A 23,104-nucleotide genomic window follows, 5' to 3' on the forward strand; every position below is an offset into this window, starting at 1 on the left:
CATAATTTGGGAATTCCCATCAGAACAGATTCAAAATCCGATTGAGGTTGCAAGGTACTTAAAGGGGAAGTGTCAGGATGGTTCTAAAGAGAAAAGGATTATTGCAGTGAGCTGGGCCCTGGCACATGCATATCGTACCCTGCTAGGCACTATAGAGCAGGAGACAGAGGAGAGGGAACAGGGAGATAAATTATCCCCTCTCCCAGTGACTCAAGTTGCAGCCAACCCCCTAGGCCAAAACCCAGCAACTAATATGGAGAACAAGCCCCAACCAATGGCTGTGGCTACTAGTACGAGAAGTGGGAAATGCACCAAGAAGACTGATAGGCTAGTGGAAGATGATGATGATGATGATGCTGGAGAGGGACCTTCAACACCTCCTGATGTAAAATCAGGAGTTAAAACAAGTAATGGAAGAGCAGAGACTAATAATGAATCCCTTTCCCTGAAGGATCTTTGTGGTTTAAGAAAAGATTACACCCGGAGACCTGATGAATCTATTATCAGCTGGCTGGTTCGTCTCTGAGGTGCAGCAGGTGAGGCCACAGTTTTGGATGGCTCTGAGGCGAGACATTTGGGGTCTCTGTCTCATGATCCTGTTATTGACCAAGGTGTGATGAGGGGAGCTAACCCTCAAAGCCTTTGGGCACGGGTCCTGGATAGCGTGGCACAAAGATATCTGTGTGCAGATGACCTATATGTGCAGCAGACACGATGGAAAACCATAGAGCAGGGGGTCCAACACCTCAGGGAAATGGCAGTAGCAGAAATTATTTTTTCGGATGATGTAACAACTAGAAATCCAGACCTGGTACCATGCACACCGGTGATGTGGAGAAAGCTTGTGCGGCTTGGGCCACCTGAGTATGCGTCTGCCCTAGCAATAATGAAGAGAGATGAGGTGTATGAGACAGTACTCGATATGGCAAAGAAGCTTCGTGCATATGCGGATGCAGTACATGGCCCGACTCATGCTAGAATTGCAGCTGTGGAAACACGCTTGCGAGACTTAGAAGATAAAATAGAGAAAAATCATCGGAAACTCAGGGAGGAGATTAAGGAGGACCTCCTCCAAATTTCAGCTGTACAGATTAGAAATCCTGGTACCCAACGCAGACGTTCCCCCAGTTGGGAGAGGAGGTACACTCCCCGAGCTGAATTGTGGTTTTTCTTGCAAGATTCTGGAGAGAACATGAGAAGATGGGATGGGAAGCCTACGGCTGCTCTGGCAAAACGAGTGCGGGATTTGGAGGAAGGAAAGATTGAAAGAGGAAATTCCACCAGAAGGAAAGCCGCTCCTGTCTCTCGCAGCCAAAGTGCTGAACGTGATACTGATAATGACATGTCTGATCCTCTTGAGGGAACTTCTAAGATGTATGCCCCAGAAAAGAAGGAGAAACAGGCTTAGAGGGGCCCTGCCTCTAGCCAGGGTGAGGCGAGGGAAAATCGTGTTTTTTGGACTGTGTGGATTCGATGGCCTGGCACTTCGAAACCACGGAAATATAAAGCTTTAGTGGATACAGGTGCACAGTGTACGATACTTCCATCAAGACACATGGGAGCAGAATCTGTTTCAATTGCTGGTGTGACAGGTGGATCGCAGGACTTCACCCTCGTGGAAGCGGAAGTGAGTTTAACTGGAAAGGATTGGAAGAAACATCTTATTGTGACTGGTCCAGAGGCCCCATGTATTTTGGGCATAGATTACCTTCGGAGTGGGTATTTGAAGGACCCAAAAGGACTAAGATGGGCATTTGGAATTGCAACTGTGATGGCAGAGCGTATTCGACAATTGAACACCTTGCCTGGACTATGTGAGAATCCAATTACAGTAGGACTTCTGCAGGGAGAAGAACAACGAGTACCAATTGCCACTTCAATAGTACACCGCCGGCAGTACAGAACAACGCGAGATGCTGTGATTCCTATTCATAAGATGATCCGAGAGCTGGAGAGCCAAGGTGTGGTTAGTAAAACCCACTCACCCTTCAACAGCCCCATTTGGCCTGTGCGTAAAACTGATGGGGAATGGAGACTGACTGTGGACTATCGGGCATTGAATGAAGTGACTCCACTGCTGAGCGCTGCCGTGCCAGACATGCTGGAACTCCAGTACGAGCTGGAGTCCAAGGCAGCAAGGTGGTATGCCACCATTGACATAGCAAATGCATTTTTCTCCATTCCTTTGGCATCAGAGTGCAGGCCTCAGTTTGCTTTCACCTGGAGGGGCGTGCAGTACACCTGGAACCGACTACCCCAGGGGTGGAAGCACAGTCCTACCATCTGTCATGGACTGATCCAGACAGCACTGGAAAAGGGTGAAGCTCCGGAACATCTACGATATATTGATGATATCATCGTATGGGGAAACACAGCAGCGGAAGTGTTTGAGAAAGGAGAAAAAATTATTCAAATTCTCCTGGAAGCCGGCTTCGCCATGAAGAAGAGTAAAGTTAAAGGACCTGCTCGGGAGATTCAGTTCCTGGGAGTGAAGTGGCAAGATGGACGGCGTCAGATTCCTACTGATGTTATTAACAAGATTACAGCTATGTCCCCACCTACTAACAAGAAGGAGACACAAGCTTTTCTAGGTGCCATCGGTTTTTGGAGAATGCACATTCCTGAGTACAGCCAGATTGTGAGCCCTCTTTACCTTATTACCCGCAAGAAGAACGATTTCCACTGGGGCCCTGAACAGCAGCAAGCCTTTGCTCAGATTAAACAGGAGATTGCCCATGCAGTAGCCCTTGGCCCAGTTAGGAGGGGACCAGATGTGAAGAACGTACTTTACTCAGCAGCTGGGAGCCATGGTTTGTCTTGGAGCCTGTGGCAGAAGGTGCCTGGTGAGACCCGAGGCCGACCCTTGGGATTCTGGAGCAGAAGCTACAGAGGGTCCGAAGCCAACTACACTCCCACAGAGAAGGAAATCTTGGCTGCCTATGAAGGAGTTCAAGCTGCCTCAGAGGTGATTGGCACAGAAGCACAGCTTCTCCTGGCACCTCGACTGCCAGTGCTGGGGTGGATGCTCAAAGGAAAGGTTCCCTCTTCTCACCATGCCACCGACGCCACATGGAGCAAGTGGATTGCCCTCATCACACAGCGCGCCCGTATTGGTAACCCGAGTCGCCCTGGGATTTTGGAGATAATCACGAACTGGCCAGAAGGTGAAGATTTTGGTCTCGCTGATGAGGAGGAGCAGAAGCAAGTGACCTAGGCTGAAGAAGCTCCACCGTACAACCAGCTGCCAGCAGATGAAACACGCTACGCCCTTTTCACCGACGGTTCCTGCCGCATTGTGGGGATGAACCGGAAGTGGAAAGCTGCCGTATGGAGCCCCAAATGACAGGTTGCACAAGCTACCAAAGGAGAAGGTGGATCGAGTCAACTTGCGGAACTCAAAGCTGTTCAGCTGGCCTTGGACATTGCTGAGAGAGAGAAATGGCCAAAGCTCTACCTTTACACTGATTCGTGGATGGTAGCCAATGCTCTATGGGGTTGGCTGGAAAGGTGGAAAAAGGCTGACTGGCAACGTAGAGGAAAACCAATCTGGGCTGCTGATGAGTGGAAAGACATTGCCACTCGGGTAGAGAAGCTCCCCGTGAAAGTCCGTCATGTGGATGCCCATGTTCCCAAGAGTTGGGCTAATGAAGAACATAGGCACAACAAGCAGGTAGATCAGGCTGCACAGATAGAGGTCTCAAAGATAGAGTTAGATTGGGAACACAAGGGAGAGTTGTTCCTGGCACAATGGGCCCATGATGCCTCAGGCCATCAGGGTAGGGATGCCACCTATAAGTGGGCACGAGACCGAGGGGTGGATCTTACCATGGACAGCATTACCCAAGTCATTCATGACTGTGACACTTGCGCTGCCATCAAGCAGGCCAAGCGGGTAAAACCCCTCTGGTATGGTGGACGGTGGTCCAAATACAAGTATGGGGAGGCCTGGCAGATTGATTACATCACACTGCCTCAGACCTGCCAGGGAAAACGTTATGTGCTGACCATGGTAGAAGCCACCACTGGATGGTTGGAGACCTACCCTGTGTCCCATGCCACTGCTCGCAACACCATCCTGGGCCTGGCAAAGCAGGTCCTTTGGAGGCATGGTACCCCTGAGAGAATTGAGTCAGACAATGGGACTCATTTCAAAAATAAGCTTGTCAACACCTGGGCTAAGGAACATGGTATTGAGTGGGTGTACCATATCCCTTACCATGCACCAGCTGCAGGTAAAGTGGAGAGGTACAATGGATTGTTGAAGACTACATTAAAGGCATTGGGTGGGGGATCTCTTAAAAACTGGGAGCAGCACCTGGCAAAAGCCACTTGGTTAGTTAACACTCAAGGTTCCACCAACCGAGCAGGTCCCGCCCAGTCTGAGTCCCTTAATGTAGTAGACCAAGACAAAGTCCCAGTGGCCCATGTTAGAGGGTTGCTAGGAAAGGCAGTATGGATTCATCCTGCCTCGAGTACAGGCAAACCCATTCGTGGGATTGCCTTTGCTCAAGGACCAGGATGTACTTGGTGGATTATGCAGAAGGATGGAACAACCTGCTGTGTACCTCAGGGAGATCTGATTATAGGATAAAGTTGTACACAAATATTATTGTTGAGTGCCACTACCATTGTATGCCAGATTTTATGAATAGAAGGAAATGTGTAATTGACAAAGGCCTGAGCAAGTGAGAAGGAGGAGATGTGTAAGTGTTGAAGGTTTTGAGCAAGTCAGAGAAAGTTTGTGCCTAGTAAGTGTGTATCCCAATCGTGTGTCAATGATCACGATATGGGATAAGGGGTGGAATGTTATGGGTTATGTTTTGACTATCTCCTCTCCCTACCCCCCACCATGGAGCTGCCGGCCCCTCCCCCGGGCTGTTGTGTCTAGCCGGGTGTTTTTTCAGCTTTTGGGGCTTTTTGCTGCCGCTTTTCGCTGCTGCTGCTTGCTGCTGCTTCTGCTGCCCCCCTGCCCCCCTCTCCCCTCCGCAGCTTCAGCTTTTCCCCCCCACCGGCTGCCTAAACTGCCCCTCTCCCTTTCCCCCCCCCCCCATCTTTAAGATTTGCACTGGCTCCAGAGGACACGGATCTGAACTTTGGAGACCACCTCTGGAAGTCTGCCAAAGAAGCTCTGCTGCCCTTCCCGGCGAAGATCTGCTGAGTTCATCTCATCTGGGTCTGTGCTGGGAAGTGTTTCTTTTGTATTTTGTTAATAAAAAAGTTTTTTCCACTTTCCCCTGAAGAAAATTCTTTCCGAGCTTGGTGAAGGAAGGAATTGTAAGGGGGGGAGGGGGCCCTTTGGAGGTCTTTTTCCTAAAATTTGTCCCAAGCTTCGACACACAGTTACACAAGTAACTCGTCAGTGTGGTCTTTGCCTCCGAACTAATCCTAAAAACATTCCAAAGCCTGAAGTTGGACAAACTGGGAAATGCTGTGAGCCTGGGCAGCAATGGCACGTTGATTTTATGGAATTGCCCAGGAAAGGGTGTATTGATAACTATTATATATATTGTTACCTTGTCAGGATGGTCAGAAGTCTTCCCTAGCTGGACAGCTAAGGCACGAGAGGTGACCAAGGCACTGTTACAAAAATTATTACCAGGTTTTGGAGTCCTAGCCGCTATATCTTCTGATAGAGGGCCACATTTTATCTCAAAAATTGTACATCTAATTAGTCACCACTTGGGGATAGAGTGCGAATTGCATACTCCATATCACCCTCCATCCAGTGGCCAAGTAGAGAAAATGAACCATATGATCAAACAACAAAATGCTAGGCTGGGGCAAGAGGCAAATTTGCCTTGGCCCCAGGCTCTTCCACTGGCATTAGTACGGATTAGAACCAAAACCAAGAACAAAAGGGAAATTAAGCCTTTTAGAAATATTGTATGGGAGACGATATGCTGTCCAAGAAGGAATAACACCCATTCAAGTAGAGGAAGAAACTCTACACAAATGCATGGTGGGCCTAAATAAACAACTTAGAGAAACTGGAAAATATATGTCTGGGGTCCAAAGCAGAGAATTAGATGGGTCAGTATATGATGTACAAGCTGGGGATTATGTATATGTTAAGTATTTTGCAGAGAAGACTTTGGAACCAAAGTGGGAAGGACCATTCCAGGTACTCCTCACCACCTTCACAGCAGTCAAGATCAAAAAACAAAAGGTGTGGATCTATGACTCCTGAGTGAAGAAGGCTCCTGAAGAAATTTGGAAAATTGCACCAGACGATGGAGACCTTAAGCTGGAATTCACCAAGAACAGCAAGTAATAGACTTATAGCTATCATGGAAATAATGTGAATGGTTGCGACTCTTGTGGTCATTGCCACGACTACAATAAGAGTCAAAGCAACACCACACCAGTATAATGTAACCGGATTTATCGATGCCAAGGGAAAGCTTACGATCCCTACTCTCATAGGGCTTTGAGCAAAATGTTAAGGGTCACAAATGCAAGTATGTGGGAAGAAACAAATGTTTGCGAATGTGAATATGCATTCGTACCAGATGGGTTCCATGAGGCTTACCATACACCCATGGAACTCATCCAAGTTGTCCTGGATGCTGTGACAAATGCTTGACCACATGTCCTGAATTTAGACTTAAAATTGAAGGATGCACAGCCAAAGGGTTTGATCTTGATTTTAATGTTGCTCAATATTCCATCGAGTTTCACAAAATCAAAGCCAAATCAACCCCACCAGTGTCAGAGAGGGCTGTAAAAATCCAAACTCCAATTATTTCAAAGAAAAAGGAACAACGCGTAATTCCCACAATTACTAAAATTGGACCATATGCTATTAAGAAAACAGGAATTCAGAGACTGCTAATTAACCCAGGATGGTCTCTGAAGGGAGTAGAAATGGGAATGCAGGTATATGCTTCTACCATTTGGCCAGAATGTGCCCCATTTCTCAAAACTCCTTTTGTGGAATGGCCTACTTGGCTTCAAAATCGTATGCCCTCTAGTTTTAAGAAAAAGAAAAACCTCACTGGAATATTAAGAATGAGATTGAGAGTTTTAAACACAATGGACTCAGAGGTGTTAATGAACAAATTAACTGTACTGGGAAGTGATTTAGTTAATTTACAGCAGCCTTTGCAATCTTCTTTATTAGCACTAGGTAACAATCTTCAGAAACTATCCAAAATATTACCAAAATGGGAAAGCATAGAAGAGCAAGACCATGAGGTAATAATTAAAGCACTAGGCACAGCTAGTGCAAACATTTCTCTGGCTCTTGAATGTACTCAAGCACAAATGTGGATGCAGTTAGTGGCTGCCGCAGTTATCAGGGAAAGTGAGGAAGGGATATTCCCTGCTGAAATTCGCAGAATTGTTTGGGATAATGCCTCTAAAATGGAAAGAGATCTTAAACCTTGGTAGGTTTTGATTAATTTTACCTATGACCCTGAGACAAAACCAGTGACAGCTTTTGTTTTAACTATATGTAGCGCATCCTTGAGCTTAATACACCCAATAGTTGCTCTAGGACTAAATCATGAAGGGACTGTATTGTATCCTTCTGAACACAGAATGTGGGCATGAAAAATTGAAGGAAAATGGCAGAACATTAATCTAGAGCCCTGTTCTATGAGAAAACAATTGGGATATATATGTGAGGGAACTTTAGAAGACAAAAAAGATAGTTGCCTGGACACGGACCAAAGCATTTGCCACTTTGAAATGTATCTAACCAACCAAACAACTTCACTTCTGTATATAGGACAAGGTTGTGCCTGTCTTAGAACAGCATGTCCCACTATAATAATAGACAATCAAATCGTGGATGAGACTCAGTTCAATTGATGTGTTTGCAATTTTGCTAAAATCAAAGGATGCGACTTTTCCTGTCAGGCACCTGTAATATCACATCAGTACATAAAGGCAAACCTGTGCCTTTAAGAATGAATTTAACCCTAGTTGCTCAGCTACTGAAATATGAGAGTTGAAAAAAAAAATTAAAAGAGGTTCAAGATGCAAAGAAAAGGATTTTGATCACGATACACCATGATGCGGAAACCATAAAAAGGGGTTTATAAAAGATTTGAAGAACATCTGTCTCATCATTGATGGGATGTGCTATTTGGATGGTCACCAACAGCAACCGGTTTGCTTAATGCCTTAATCCACCAATCACTGTGTTGCTTATTTTAGTCAGTATAAGTTTGATGTTGTCTATTGCTGTACTTGTTTGGAATTGGAGAATATTAACAAGTATCAGACTTAGCATCGTTATCAAAGGCGTATGGCTTGGTCTTAAGAGATCGCCGCCATGCGTCTTGGACAGATGAAGAGAAATCCCCATATTGAGTAAAAACATTTATTCATTTCAAAGGAGAAGTGGGGAATGGAACACTAAACTTAGGAAACTAGAATTTTAGTTATCTTGCTGAAAACAAAAGTTAGAAGGGAGTGGTTATCTGAAACTTAAATAATTGATTGTCTGTCTTTCATGTTTGCTTAGATTAGCTTAAAATGAGAAATGACGAAATTAGTGAGCAGATCCAAAGGAACATAGACAATGCAACCAGAAACCCATTCTTTGGAAAATTGGACTATCCCCAGAAATCATTTATATTGTCAGTGATAGAAAAGGTCAAGAGTTTAGGGTGAGGAAGATTCGCTTTAATTGCTCCTTTTAAGACCCTTCCCCAGGAAAACAACCCCAGACTTAATTTAAGAAGTCAATCATTCATGCTTAATAGCTATCCAAGCTAATTACCATAGGATGCAGGGGATGGGAGGGGCTGTTATTATGAATATGTATTTGTTTGAATCCTTTGCTAATAAATAGACTTTGTGATCACCTGTGATTTTGCAGTGTGTATTAGAGGATTACCTCAGCTGGTGCCCAGCGCTGAATAAACATACACTTTCTAACTTTAAATTGTTAGAGAGTCTTTTGTCCGTCACAGTTGAGTATTTGACCAATACTCATATTTTGGTAATTCACAGATGTGTCACACTGGCCTCTTGTTTCCATGGGGCTCCACAGTGTCACAATGGTCCCTTGCTTTCATGAGACTTTGCAGTGTCACAGGGGTCTCCTTGATGCCGCAGTATTACAGTGGACCCTTGATTTCATGGGGACTCACAGTGGCAGAAGGGTCTCCCTGGTTCCATGGGGCCCTGCAGAGCCCCTTGATTCAACGAGGCCTCAAAGTGTCATCATGGCCTCCAGGATTCCATGAGGCCCCGCCATGTCTCAATGGACCTTTGGTTCCATGGTTTCCTGCACTGTTACAGGAATCCTTAATTCCATGGGGACATGTAGTGTCACAACGGACTCCTTGGTTCCATGGGGCTGCAAAGTGTCACAACAGTCTCCATGATTCCAGGAGGCCCTGCAGTGTACAACAGACCATTTATTCCATTGAGCCCCACAGTGTCACTATGGACTCCTTGGTTTCATAAGGCCCTGAAATGCCACAGTGTCCCTTTTGTTTCACAAAGCCTCAAAGTATAAAAATGGCCTCATGATATGCAGAAAAGACTCTCTAACTCATGAGAAATGAGAGTTATAAAGTAGGTATGAGTTTATTCAGCTCTCTGGTGCACAGGGATAATTCCTCCTAAAGCATGCACACCAAAACTTCAAACTCCTGTTCTATTTATTCCCCAGCAGCCTAGGATTACACAAAACACCTAATACATATTCATGTCTTAGCCCTGCCCAGTCCCACCTATCCACGCTTTGTATTAAAATGAACCAAAAGTCCTTTTGCGCTTGCACCTCCACAGTTCAGGGGGCGTTGGGGGTCTCTGATGAAAGCTTCCAAACTCTTCATCGCACTTGAACTTTTCAACTTTGTCTCTGGAACATGTCTTAGCCCTTTGGGCACATTCCAGACCTTGAGATTAGTTTTTACTGGTTTAGGGTTTTGGATTTATCACTTATCACTTATCACTTGTAGTCTTGCACCCCTCACTCTGTTTGCAAGTTCTGGCTCCATTTATCACAAACCAGTCTGCCTCTCATCCTGATTTTTGCAAGCATAGTAAATGTCAGGCATTCCTCATTGCCTTGGGTTTTGATGAACTCCTCAATTCCCTGTCTCAGAGTCAGCTTGGAGTTCTGTTAAGGAGGAAGATTTCAAAATGCACCTCATGATTTTACTTTACTCAAGGTGATGGTTTTTTTTTTACTTTTCAGTTCATAGAGAAAGTAATAGAAGCATTCTTCATTTGCCCTTGATGCTGAATGTCTCCTTAGGAGTTCTGGGCACACAGAAGAATGAGCCCCTTTCTGGCTGACGCTGTTTGTACAACATGCTCCTCACCCCCAGCCTCACCATGCCTGACATCTTCCACTGGGACTGACATCCCTGTGTCCTGCATCAGAACCTTGTCCCCTGAGCTCTGCAGCTGGGTATCCCAGCTCATTGCACCATGTCCCATCTGTTCTCCTCAGGGTTCAGCCTGCACACAGGCCCAGAAGTTTTCCTCTTTGTGAAGACAGAATGGAAAAGCCTGAACAGGATTCCTAAACAACAAACTCCTGAGGAAGTGAGGAATCACGTGCTCAGTACAGGCTGCCTGGAATGATGTCACCTTTCTCCAAGGGACAGTGTGACCAGAAATGATCTCTGTAAGCAGAATCCTCTGTCCCTGTCCTTTCCCTGGATCTCTGTTGCAGATGGAAGAAGCTGGTGCCATTCTCACCTTTAACTTCTCTTTTGAATGCAGACAGATGTTCCCAGGTGTGTTAAGTAGTTGCTGCTCAATGTTCATGCAGATCTTTTGTATCTTCATGGAACCAAGGATGCCCTTGTGGCATAGCAGAGTCTCATGGAACCAAGGAGACAACTGTGCCAGTTCAGAGCCTCACAGAAACAGGGTTCGCTGTGATACTGATAGGAATTATGGAATCAAGGAGACCATTGTGACACAGTGAAGCCGCTTGGAACCAATGGGCCATTGTTACAATGCAGATCCAAGCAGTTTGTTGTGACACTTTGGGACCCCATGGATCTAAGGGGCCAGTGTGACACTCAAGAACTTCACGGAGCCCAGGGTCCAGTGTGACATAGCAGCGCCTCATTGGAACAAAGGAACCATTGTTGACAGCACAGAAACTCATGGAACCAAGGGGCCATGTTGACACAGCAGGGCCACACGGAAACAAACAAAGACTGTTACATTTAGGAATCTTATGGAACTGAGGGTCCATTATGGCACTGCAGAAGCAAGGAGACCATTGCAACACTATGGAAGCTCATGGAACCAAGCAGCCAGTGTGACAGTCTAAGTTGTTGTGGACCAGGGAGATCATTGTGACACTCCAGAACCTCATGGCACTAAGGGTTTATTTTGACACAGCAGGGTTGCATGGAAGCAATTGTCCATTGTGACAGTGCAGATCCTGGGAGAACATAGGGACATGTTGGAAGCTCATGGAACTAGGGATTCATTTTTACCATCCAGAACCAAGGAAAGCCTTCTGTCAGTACAAAATCTCACGGGACCCGGACCCCATTGCTATGCAGTGGGGCTTCATGGAACCAATGAGCCACAGTGACATAGCAGGGCCCCATGGAACCAATGGTCCATAGTGATACTGTGGATCCAGGGAGACCATGGCTATACCACGGATCCTTATGGAACCAAGGGACCAGTGTGACACAACAGAACCTCCTGGAATCAAGGCAACCATGTTACACAATGGAACTTCATGGAACCAATGGGCCATGCAGGACCATGGAACACTGCAGGGCCTCACTGGAAAAAAGGACATGGTTGATGGGACAGAAGCTCACATGCAAGAGACAAGGACTTGTGGACAGCAACTCCATATGATTGTGCAGATGCCAAATTGTTGTTTACTTTTAGCCCTAGTTATACACTTTAATACTACTCTCCACGCAATCAGACATTCATTTATTGGTGCCTCTATGCTGTCCATGCACCCTGCACGAGCCCATTACCTGTGATGATTGGTCGCTGTCCAGAACTTTGCTGCCAACCCTTATCTTGGGTCTTCTAATCTTGGTACTCTGTTTTTCAATTGCTTCTCTCCAAATTTAGCACAATTTCAGTAGCCTTGAAGAGTTCCAACAAGATAAATAGGCTGCAGAAAAACACCTAAAAATGACTTCTCCAGTGCACCTACTATAAACATTGGTCTAAACTAAAAAATATGCAGAACAACAGCTAGACATGTTGTAAAACAGCAAAATATGCAAACAATCAGCTAAATATAGTTTGGCTTGTGCATCTAGTATGTGGCCTAGACTATTCAGATACATTACTATACTCATGGAAACTATGGGACACTGTGACAATGTATCATGGTTTGATTTCTGTTTGCCAATTTTAATATATTCAATTTCTTTTAGAGATAGGACTTAGGAGCAAAAACAAGGCAGGCTTAAAACTTTAAAGGGCATAAGAAAAAATTTATTATTACACAAAAACAAGAAATTCAGAATAAGATTTCCAGATTATTCCCTCCTCCCCATTCCCTCATCTTCCACATTTCTTAACAGCAACATAACTGACTGAAGTGTTCTGTGTATCTACTTCAATAATCATTTCAGTTCAGTCTAGAGGGAAAAGTTCCTTTTTCAAATTTAGGCTTAGGGGGTGTCTTGACTTTCCCAACCTGCATCTGCCTGGAGACAAACTGCAAACTGTGAATTTCCTCTCATCTTCACAGTCCCTCTAGAGCTGTGTTATGGGTTATGCTGCACACATGGGGTATTACTTTTAAAGACAAGCTGCTGAAAGAAAAAGCTCTCTTCATCTCTTTTTCTATTAAATATCTTTGTTCATATTTCCAGTCCCAAAACAGAGAGCCCCATTTCCTTGAGGCAGAAGATCCTTTTTTTCAAGCACTTTAACTTCCCCAAGTATTTTTCCCAGATTAAAGGAATTTCAGTGTAATCACAGTCCCCGTATAGCCCACAAAAAACAAAACAAAACAAACAAAAAATGGTTTTCAGCTACTTATCAGTGGTATCTCTTCAAACTCTTTGCATCTGGAAAACTTAGCATTCATGTCACTGACTTCAGTAGACTACTTGCTTTATTCTTCTAATTCAGGGGAGCTCAGGAGGTCTAGGTCTTATCCAGGCATTAAGACTTAAAAAGGCATTCAGAAAGTGAAGAAGCTGGGCCAGGCCATGCTGGAAAAGGGCCATGTGAAGGAGGCCAGACAAAACTACAAAACTCAGCTTCACCTCCCCATGCTGCATAGTCAGCTGGGGGTCTCTCCTCTCTTGGTTGCTTGCAAAAACAGCAGCAGAAGCCTGGTCAAGTCATAGCCACACTGGGGGTGGGGGGCGGGGGCAGGACCTCAGCAAAAGTCTCTCCACCCAGCCACCAGGGTTGCCCAGCAAGAACAGGGGATGGGGAGGGGTCTCCAGTGGCTCCCCCACCCCCCGCCTGGCCAAGCCGCATGGGGAAGGGGAGTGGGCCGGGCCAAGCTGGGGCCAGGGGCCCCGCCGAACCAAGGCTGAGGCCCTGCTGGCTTTTACCTGCACCACCAACAAAAGTGAAAAGAGGATGGATTAGCTTTACCAGTGTAATTTATGAAAGCAGAATAACTTTTAATTGGCTAGTCAGTTTGTCAACCACTAAATCAGCTCCCTGATTGTTCCCTGCAGCCCACAGAGGAAGTTCCCAGAGAGGAGACAGCCCTCCTGTTTCCAGGCCCTGTGCTCTTCCCCCAAGACCCCTCTCAGCCAACCTCCCTCTATGGAAAACCCCCACAGAGGGGAAGGGGGCCTGGCCCCCTTACAAATACCTGATCCACACCAAAGTCCTGGGTCAAGGGTCTCAAATTCTTGGCATCAGTACCATCTAGTTGCACACCTGTTCTTATATGGTTCCAGACCTGGAGCAGCCAAGTTGTAAAAGCCTCATGGCCCAGTCGTACAATGTCTTTTCACAGATTACAAAGACTTTTGTACAAAAGGGACTCAGTGACCATCTCAACCCTTGGCTCCCCTGCTGGTTGTGACGGGCCTCCTTGCTGATCCTTATTATCTTTTATTGTTATTTTTATTGTGCTAGCTACGTTTTCATATTTAGTTCAATGTTTTCTTAAAACTGTTATAAACGCTCTTTGTAAATACAGAGAGAGGAATTGTAGAAGATGTTACACTTCCTAAAGCATACCCCTGGGACGCTATCCCATGAAACAAAGACATTCCTTCAAACTAAACCCCCTCTCCCTTACCAAAAACCCCGTTATCTCTTAAGATTTCTATTAGCTCTTAAAGTCACAAGTTAATTGGTTCTTTTCTCACTTAGAATTTTAAGATAACTGGTTAGTTTGTAGTTTTTGTTGTTTAGATACTCAATCCTCTGGAAACCTATGTAAAGTGTTTTGTTATCTGATATAATTAGACCGCTGTTAGCATCTCCCTTCGAGGACAATCAAGTTATCCACAGAATTTTGCTGAGCGGTCTCAAGCCTTTGTTCTTCGCTAGTGAGTAGCTAGGGGCTCTGCATCTGAGGTTCAGAAGTACCTGGACTCGGGGTTGCAGACCCCGGGGTTGGAAAACACCCAACCCTAAAAATAGCTGCAATTATCTAGGTGCTTTGTTTTCATTTTAAATTTTCTAGTTTCCACAGGGGAACTGCTGCTGGCTGTGACTGCCCCTGTGATACATCTGGAACCTGAACAGATGTAACATCTACAGGTTCTGCTGCAGCACCATCCAACTCCCTCTTTAGGGCAGGGGGAAGGTTTCTCACCAGCTGGGGTAAAGTGCTCTTTCAACATCTGGCCCATGTCACATATCTCCCTCAGCAGAACCCCCACCCACTCCAGGTGGTTCCTCTCTGCATTGGGCTGTGGGGCAACATCCCTAGTCCCTGGGGCAGGGTCAGGCTCTGGGGCAGCATCTCTGGTCTCTGGGGTAGAGTCAGGCTCTGGGGCAGCACCTCTTTTTTCCTGGGGTAGGTATCAGGGTTGCTATCTAAGCCAATATTCCCTTGCCTCTGAGTGCTAAACAGAACAAGCATATCAACAAAACTAGCCATTGTGTGATATCATTAGCATTCATAAAATATGTCAACCCTTCAAAAACTGGTGGGGTAGTCTCAAAAAACTGGTTGAAGCGTTGGGAGAAAATTTGTCCTGGTGTCATTTCCTCACAGTAGGTGCCATTATTAGAGTAACCCTAAAAACACAGGGTTAGTGTGTGATAGCCCTGAATCCATGTACCCACCTTCCAAAGGAAGTTAAAAACCCACAAATTCCTCACCTTATTAATCTATAAAGCAAACTGGTTAACAGAAACAGTAGATTTAGTTACAGGGCCCATGTTTAGATAAGGGCCTGCAAATGGGAGAAATATAGCCACAACCACATGCCACCTGAAACAGGGTAAGTTAGACTACATGATGCCACCTAATGAGGTTTCTATATCCATTACACAAAAATTAGGTTATTCAAGAATTGCTATTCTTTTTATCTCTTTGTGCCCTCATGCCCCACTTGGGGACCAAAATATGTCTTGGATTGAAGGACAGGTATGTACCAATAAAGGCAAATGCTTATCTTTGAAATGGAGAATGTAAACCCCCTCCCTCCAAATAATTAAAATTTTGAAATTAAGGGGTTCTCAGGCAAAGATATGGGAATTAGGAATAACAGTTCTTTACTAGGAAAATTAAAATAGAAATACAGTATTACTAAGAACAATCCCAGCCCTGACAGAGTCAGAATACAACCTGACACGCCCAGTCAGGGTGTTGGTAGCAGTCCAATTAAATGGTGGCTACAGTCCTTCTGCAGTGTCAGATGTGGTTTAGTTGAAGCAGTGCTCCTGTAAAAAGGTGCAGTTTTCCTCTGAAGGTCAAGACATGATGTGGAAAGGTCCAGCTTTTCCTCTGGAATCCAGTGGAAAGAAAGTAATTTGCTGTCCGAAATCTTGATTTTTATCTAGGTAGCAAAGACTTGGCTCTTCCCCCTGGCTGGAGCATCTCCCAATGGGATGATGTAATTTTATCAGTCATACAGTGGGACTTAATGGCTCAGCAGCAGATGATGTCTTCCTGGAGAGAGGATGGGTTGTGGAAAAGGTAAAGATGATGGCCCTATCTTGTCTTAAAGATGGCCCATTAGCAGATGGTATGTGCCACAGAGATAAGGAATCACTACCTGTCCTGGTTTGAAAGGACAGGTGTCTGCCAGTAAGGGCAGAAGTTTCCCTCTGGAATAGAGACTTTGGTTCCACTCCCCTCCCACAAGTATTATGATTGTTTGAATCAAGGACTCTGAGGCAGAGATAAGGGGGGTGGGAATAACAGCTCTTTTACTAATATATCTAACTATACAAACAGAAAACAATAACAGTTAAAATTGCTAACAGAACGAAATAGGTAACTTGGTGTCAGTCCCTTTAGATGCAAGCACACTGTCTCTGTGCTTAGTCCAGAGCCCGGATCTGCCAAAAAGGCAGGCGGGAAACGGAGGCAGGAAGGAGGGGGGAGGGGCAGCAGCGGCCATGCCGGTCCCAGGCAGGAACGGGCTGGAGCGGCGGCTCCTCGCTCACCGTGTGTGTCCGGGGAATCATCTGTGTCCGCAGAGGCAGGAGGCTGGAACGGGGCAGATGCAGGGCAGGTAATCGCAGAGGGTCTGGCTCTGCTGTGCTCGGCTGCGTGGCTAAACGATCCCGCGCGTCCTCCTCCCAGCTCGCTGGAAACGCGAGTGCCCTCCCAAAAGCTTCAGAGGCCCCTCCGGGGCCGTCCCCACCCACCCCCTCCGTCCAGACCCATCAGAGACCCTGGGTGTAGCCCGGCCAGCTCCATTGGCATGATAATGGGAAAAAATTCTTTCAATTGACACAGTAACAGAAAAACACTCAACCCCCAACATTATCCACCCCAAATTTTGTCCATGCCAACATGCTACATCATATTGAAACCTTTAAATTATATACATACATATAGTTACAGGCACAGTATCATATATAGTCCACCCTAGAACAAGGTCCCCTTGGGGTATGCATCGGGTCTCTCCATCCTTTTGCATCACCCACCAAGTGCAACCTGGTCCTTGAGCGAAAACCACCCCACAAACAGGATTGTCTTTGCTGGAAGCAGAGTTCACCCAGACAGTTTTCCCTAACATGCCTCTCAAGTGTACCACTGGAACCTTATCTCCATCTGCTGCTCCCAAGGGCTCTGACTGGGCAGGGCCTGCTCGGTTAGTGGAACCTCGGGTATTCACTAACCATGTGGCCCTTGGTAGATTGATCTCCCAGTTCTTGAAAGTCCCCCCACCAAGTGCCTTTAAGGTGGTTTTAAGCAGACCATTGCACCGTTCGACTTTCCCTGCCGCTGGTGCATGGTAGGGAATATGGTACACCCACTCGATGCCATGTTCTTTAGCCCAGGTGTTTATAAGGCTATTTTTGAAATGAGTCCCATTGTCTGACTCAATTCTCTCAGGGGTACCATGTCTCCAGAGGACTTGTTTTTCCAGGCCCAGGATGGTGTTCCGAGCAGTGGCGTGGGGCACAGGGTAGGTCTCCAACCATCCGGTGGTGGCTTCCACCATGGTCAGCACGTAGCGCTTGCCCTGGCGGGTTTGATGCAGTGTGATATAGTCAATCTGCCAGGCCTCTCCATACTTATATTTGGACCATCGCCCCCCATACCAGAGGGGCTTCACCCGCTTGGCCTGTTTGATGGCAGCGCACGTGTCACAGTCATGAATAACCTGAGAGATGCTGTCCATGGTTAGATCCACGCCTCGGTCTCTGCCCCAGCACTGGCAGTTGGGGTGCCAGGAGAAGCTGTGCTTCTGTGCCAATCACATCTGAGGCAGCTTGAACTCCCTCATAGGCAGCCAAGATTTCCTTCTCTGTGGGAGTGTAGTTGGCTTCAGATCCTTTGTAGCTTCTGCTCCAGAATCCCAGGGGTCGGCCTCGGGTCTCACCAGGCACCTTCTGCCAAAGGCTCCAGGACAGACCATGGTTCCCAGCTGCAGAGTAGAGCACATTCTTTACCTCTGGTCCTGTCCTGACTGGGCCAAGGGCCACTGCATGAGCGATTTCCTGTTTGATCTGGGTGAAGGCTTGCTGTTGTTCAGGGCCCCAATGGAAATTGTTCTTCTTGCGAGTGACCTGGTAGAGAGGGCTCACAATCTGACTGTACTCAGGGACGTGCATTCTCCAAAAGCCGATAGCACCTAGAAAAGCTTGTGTCTCCTTCTTGCTTGTTGGTGGAGACATTGCAGTGATCTTATTGATGACCTCAGTGGGGATCTGGCGCCGTCCATCCTGACACTTCGCTCCCAGGAACTGGATCTCTCGGGTCCTTTGACTTTGCTCTTTTTAATGGCGAAACCGACTCCCAGCAAAATCTGGATGATCTTCTCTCCTTTCTCAAACACCTCCATTGCTGTGTTCCCCCACACAATGATGTCATTGATGTACTGCAAATGTTCTGGAGCCTCACCCTTCTCCAGTGCAGCCTGGATCATTCCGTGGCAGATGGTGGGGCTGTGCTTCCGCCCCTGGGGCAGTCGGTTCCAGGTGCACTGCACGCCCCTCCAGGTGAAAGCAAATTGAGGCCTGCATTCTACTGCCAAAGGAATGGAGAATAATGCATTGGCAATGTCAGTGGTGGCATACCACCTTGCTGCCTTGGACTCCAGCTCGTACTGGAATTCCAACATGTCCGGCACGGCAGCGTTCAGCAGTGGAGTCACTTCATTCAATGCCCGATAGTCCACAGTCAGTCTCCATTCTCCATCAGATTTCTGCACAGGCCAGATAGGACTGTTGAAGGGTGAGTGGCTCTTGCTGACCACCCCTTGGCTCTCGAGATCACAGATCATTTTGTGGATGGGGATCTCAGCATCTCAATTTGTCCAGTACTGCCGGCGGTGCACGGTCATGGTGGCAATTGGCACCTGTTGCTCAGTCACTTTCAGGAGTCCTACTGCAGAGGGGTTTTCTGACAGTCCAGGCAAGGTGTTCAACTGCTTAATGCTCTCTGTCTCTACAGCAGCTATTCTAAAATCCCACCTGAACCCCTTTGGGTCTTTGTAGTAGCCGTTCCTGAGGAAGTCTATGCCTAGAATGTACGGTGCCCCTGGACCAGTTACCATTGGATGTTTCTGCTACCCCTTCCCTGTCAGGCTAATCTCAGCTTCCAGCAAAGTGAATTCCTGTGATCCCCCCGTCACCCCAACAATGGAAACGGGTACCTTCCCCATATGTTCTGATGGTATCAGGGTGCATTGTGAACCAGTATCAACTAGCACTTTATGTTTCTGTGGCTTTGACGTGCCAGGCCATCGCACCCACACTATCCAATAGATCCTGTCATGCCATGCCTCTCCTTGGCTAGAGGCAGGGCCCCTCTAGCCCTGGTTATTATTTCTTTCCTGGGCATACATAGTGGAGGTTCCTTCCAGGGGATCTGACAGAACATCCTCCTTGCTGTAATACCCTGCACCTTGCTTGTGGGAGGTTGAGGCTACCTTCATTTTAGTGCGGCTCCCTCGGTTAGCATTTCCCTCCCTGAGCTGACGCACCCGTGCTGCCAGGACAGAAGTGGGTTTCCCATCCCATTTTCCCATGTCTTCCCCATGGTCTCGCAGGAAAAACCACAGGTCAGCTCGTGAGGTGTACCCTCTCTCCCTAGCTGGGGGATGTGAAGCTCTGACTTGGGAACCTGTACTGGTGCTACGCTGATCTTCCTCACCTCCTCAATTCTCTCCATCATCTCCTCCCTCATATCCCTCATCCTATCTTCGACCTGTTGGAGGTCCCTGGCCACGGCAGAGACATTAGCCTGCATTGGGCCATTCATCATGCTTTTGAAATTTCTGAGTTTGTTGGCAACAGAACACACTGTCTCTGGATGGTTATCAGCATTAATCATTGCTATGTAGGTGGTATATTGAGATGGACCCAAGGTTGCCAAGTCCATAACATCTGCCCTGTGCACTTAACCTTGTCAGGGTCATTGTCATGCAGTCCATCCCTCCCAAAGAGTACCTCTAATACTGCTGTCTCTCTCAGCTGCTGGATCCCTTCCTCAAGGGTCTTCCAGCGCATCCTACAGTGGTGCTCCTGCATTCTCTCTCTGTGTACAAACTTCTCTCTCACACTCATTAAAAGCTGGTCCCAGAGGGAAAGGAGGCCTTGCTCCCTTACGAATATCTGGTCCACACCTGAATCCTGGGCCAAGGATCCCAAATTCCTGGCCTCAGTTCCATCCAGTTGAACACCTGTTCCCGTAAGGTCCCAGACCCGGAGTAACCAAGTTGTAAAAGGCTCACGGCCCCGCCGAGCAATGTCTTTACGCAGGTTACGGAGACTATCGTATGAGAGGGACTCGGTGACAATCTCAACCTCTGGCTCCCTTGCTGGTTGTGAGGACCCTCCTTGCTGATCCTTATTATCTAAGTGCCTCACTTTAATCTTAGATTTCCTAGTTTCCACAGGAGCAACTGCTGCTGGCTGTGGCTGCTCCTGTGATCCAGCTGGAACCTGGACAGATACAATATCTACAGGTTCCACTGCAGCACCATCTGACTCTCCCTCTTTAGGGCAGGGGGAGGGTTTCTCACCAGATGGAGAAAAATACTCCTTCATCATCTGGCTATGCTCCTTCAACATCTGACTCTGCTCTTTCTGCATTTGGCCTATATCCTTCACTAGAGCCCCCACCCACTCTGGGTGGCTCATTTCTGCAGTGGGCTGTGGGGCAGGGTTAGGCTCTGGGGCAGCATCCCTAGTCCCTTGGGCAGGTATCAGAGTTGTCATCCAAGCCAATATTCCCTTGTTTCTGAATGCTAAGTAAAACAGGCCAATCAGCAACACCAGCCACTGCATAATAACAGTGGCAATTAAAACAGATCTGAAATCCTTGAGAACCAGTGGGGTAGCCTCAAAAAACTGGGTGATGGGTTGGAAAAAAATTTCCCTTGCACTCGTTACCTCACAGTAAGTACCATTACTGAAATAGCCCCAGAAACACGCAGTTAGAGTACGATAGCTCCGGATCCATGCAACCGCTTCCCAGAAAAAAATTAAAAACCCATGAATTCCTGACAGAATCAATCCACCAAACCAATTGGACAATAGCCACAGCAACCTTGGTGAGGGGGCCCAAATTCAAATAAGGGCTTGCAAATGGGAGGGAGATGGCTGTGACCACATGGAACACAAACCAGATTAAACCAGACAACATATTGCCAGTTAAGAGAGCTGTTATTCCTGTCTTAACTCTCTACTCAGTGCCCTTTGTCCCACGTCTGGGCACCAAAATCTGTCCTGGTTTGAAAGGACAGGTGTCTGCCAGTAAGGGCAGAAATTTCCCTTTGGGATAGAGACTTTGGTTCCACTCCCCCCCCCCCCCAAGTATTATAATTGTTTGAATCAAGGACTCTGAGGCAGAGATAAGGGGGTGGGAATAACAGCTCTTTTACTAATATATGTAATTGTACAAACAGAAAGCAATAACAGTTAATATTGCTAACAGAACGAAATAGATAACTCGGTGTCAGTCCCTTTAGATGCAAGCACGCTGTCTCTGAGCTTAGTCCACAGCCCCGAATTTTGCCTAAGGGCAGGTGGGAACGGAGGCTGGAAGGAGGGGATGGGGGTGGGGCGGCAGCGGCCACGCCGGTCCCAGGCGGGAACGGGCTGGAGCGGTGGCTCCTCGCTCACCGTGTGTGTCCGGGTGATCAGCTGTGTCCGCAGAGGCAGGAGGCTGGAACGGGGCAGATGCAGGGCAGGTAATCGCAGAGGGTCTGGCTCTGCTGTGCTCCGGCCGCGTGGGCTGACGATCCCACGCGTCCTCCTCCCAGCTCGCCGGAAACACGAGTGTCCTCCCGGAAGCCTCAGAGGCCCCTCTGGGAGCCGTTCCCACCCACCCCCTTTGTCTGGACTCATCAGATACCCTGGTTGTAACCCGTCCAGCTCCATTGGCATGATAATGGGAAAAATTCTTTCAATTGACACAGTAACAGAAAAACACTCAACCCCCAACCAGTACACACATACACCAGTAAATAACGGTACCCTTGTGCTTTTGGTAGCTCTGAGAAATCTATTTGCCAATAGTCTCGTGGTTGCGACCCTACTTGTAACTTTCCTAGTTGTATTTGCCTTTGTGTCACTGGGTTATTTTTAATACAGACTGGACACGTGGCGTTAATCCGTTTTGCCATTGTTAACATCTGGTTGGAAATAACCTCATGTTTTAAAAATTGTACTAATGCGTCCGCCCCCCAATGGCACTTGTTATGTTCGATTTCTAAAACTGTGTTCATTACCTTTGTTGGCAATACAACCTGACCTACAGCTGTGACATACCATCCTTTTTCATTCCTCTAGGCCTGGAGAAATTGAGCAAGTTTCTCATCTTCATGTGTATACCATGGTCTCTGCTCAAGAAAAGAAGTGGCAGGGTTCAATCGCGCTGGTAATAAAGCTAATTGTGTCCATACCTCTCGGGCAACCTGTTTGGCAACTCTGTCAGCCAACTGGTTTCCTTGGAATGCTTTTCCTTCTTCATTTTGATGTCCTTTTACATGCATCACTGCCACTGCCTGAGGTTTATGCACTGCTTCCAATAGTGCTAATATTTGTTCTTTGTGCTTAATTTCTGATCCTTGAGAATTTAACAGTTCTCTTTCTTTCCACAGAGCTCCATGTACATGTATTACTCCAAAGGCATATTTTGAATAAGTCCAAATGTTTACCCTTTTCCCTTGACTCAATTCTAAGGCTCTTACCAGAGCTTGTATCTCGGCCTTTTGGACTGAAGTTCCCGGGGTTAAACTCGAGCTTCTATTATTTGTGTCAAAGTCACTACTGCGTATCCCGCATACCTGGTTCCGTTTTCCACAAAGCTGGATCCGTCTGTAAACAGTTCCCATTCTGGATTCTCCAAAGGCTCATCTTTCAGGTCTTTACGGCTGGCATACACCTGTTCAATGGTTTCCATGCAATCGTGCGTCAATTCGCCTCCTTCTCCCTGGCTGCTGCTCCTAAGAAATTCTGCTGGATTAAGATGATTGGTTATTTTTAATTCAATATCGTCCTGTTCTCGGAGAAGTGCCTGGTATTGTAACATGCGGCTTGACGAGAGCCAATGCCCCCCTTTTTGTTCCAAAACTGC

This window comes from Erithacus rubecula, assembly GCF_903797595.1.
Source record: "Erithacus rubecula genome assembly, contig: scaffold_551_arrow_ctg1, whole genome shotgun sequence".
NCBI classification, from domain to species: Eukaryota; Metazoa; Chordata; class Aves; order Passeriformes; family Muscicapidae; genus Erithacus; species Erithacus rubecula.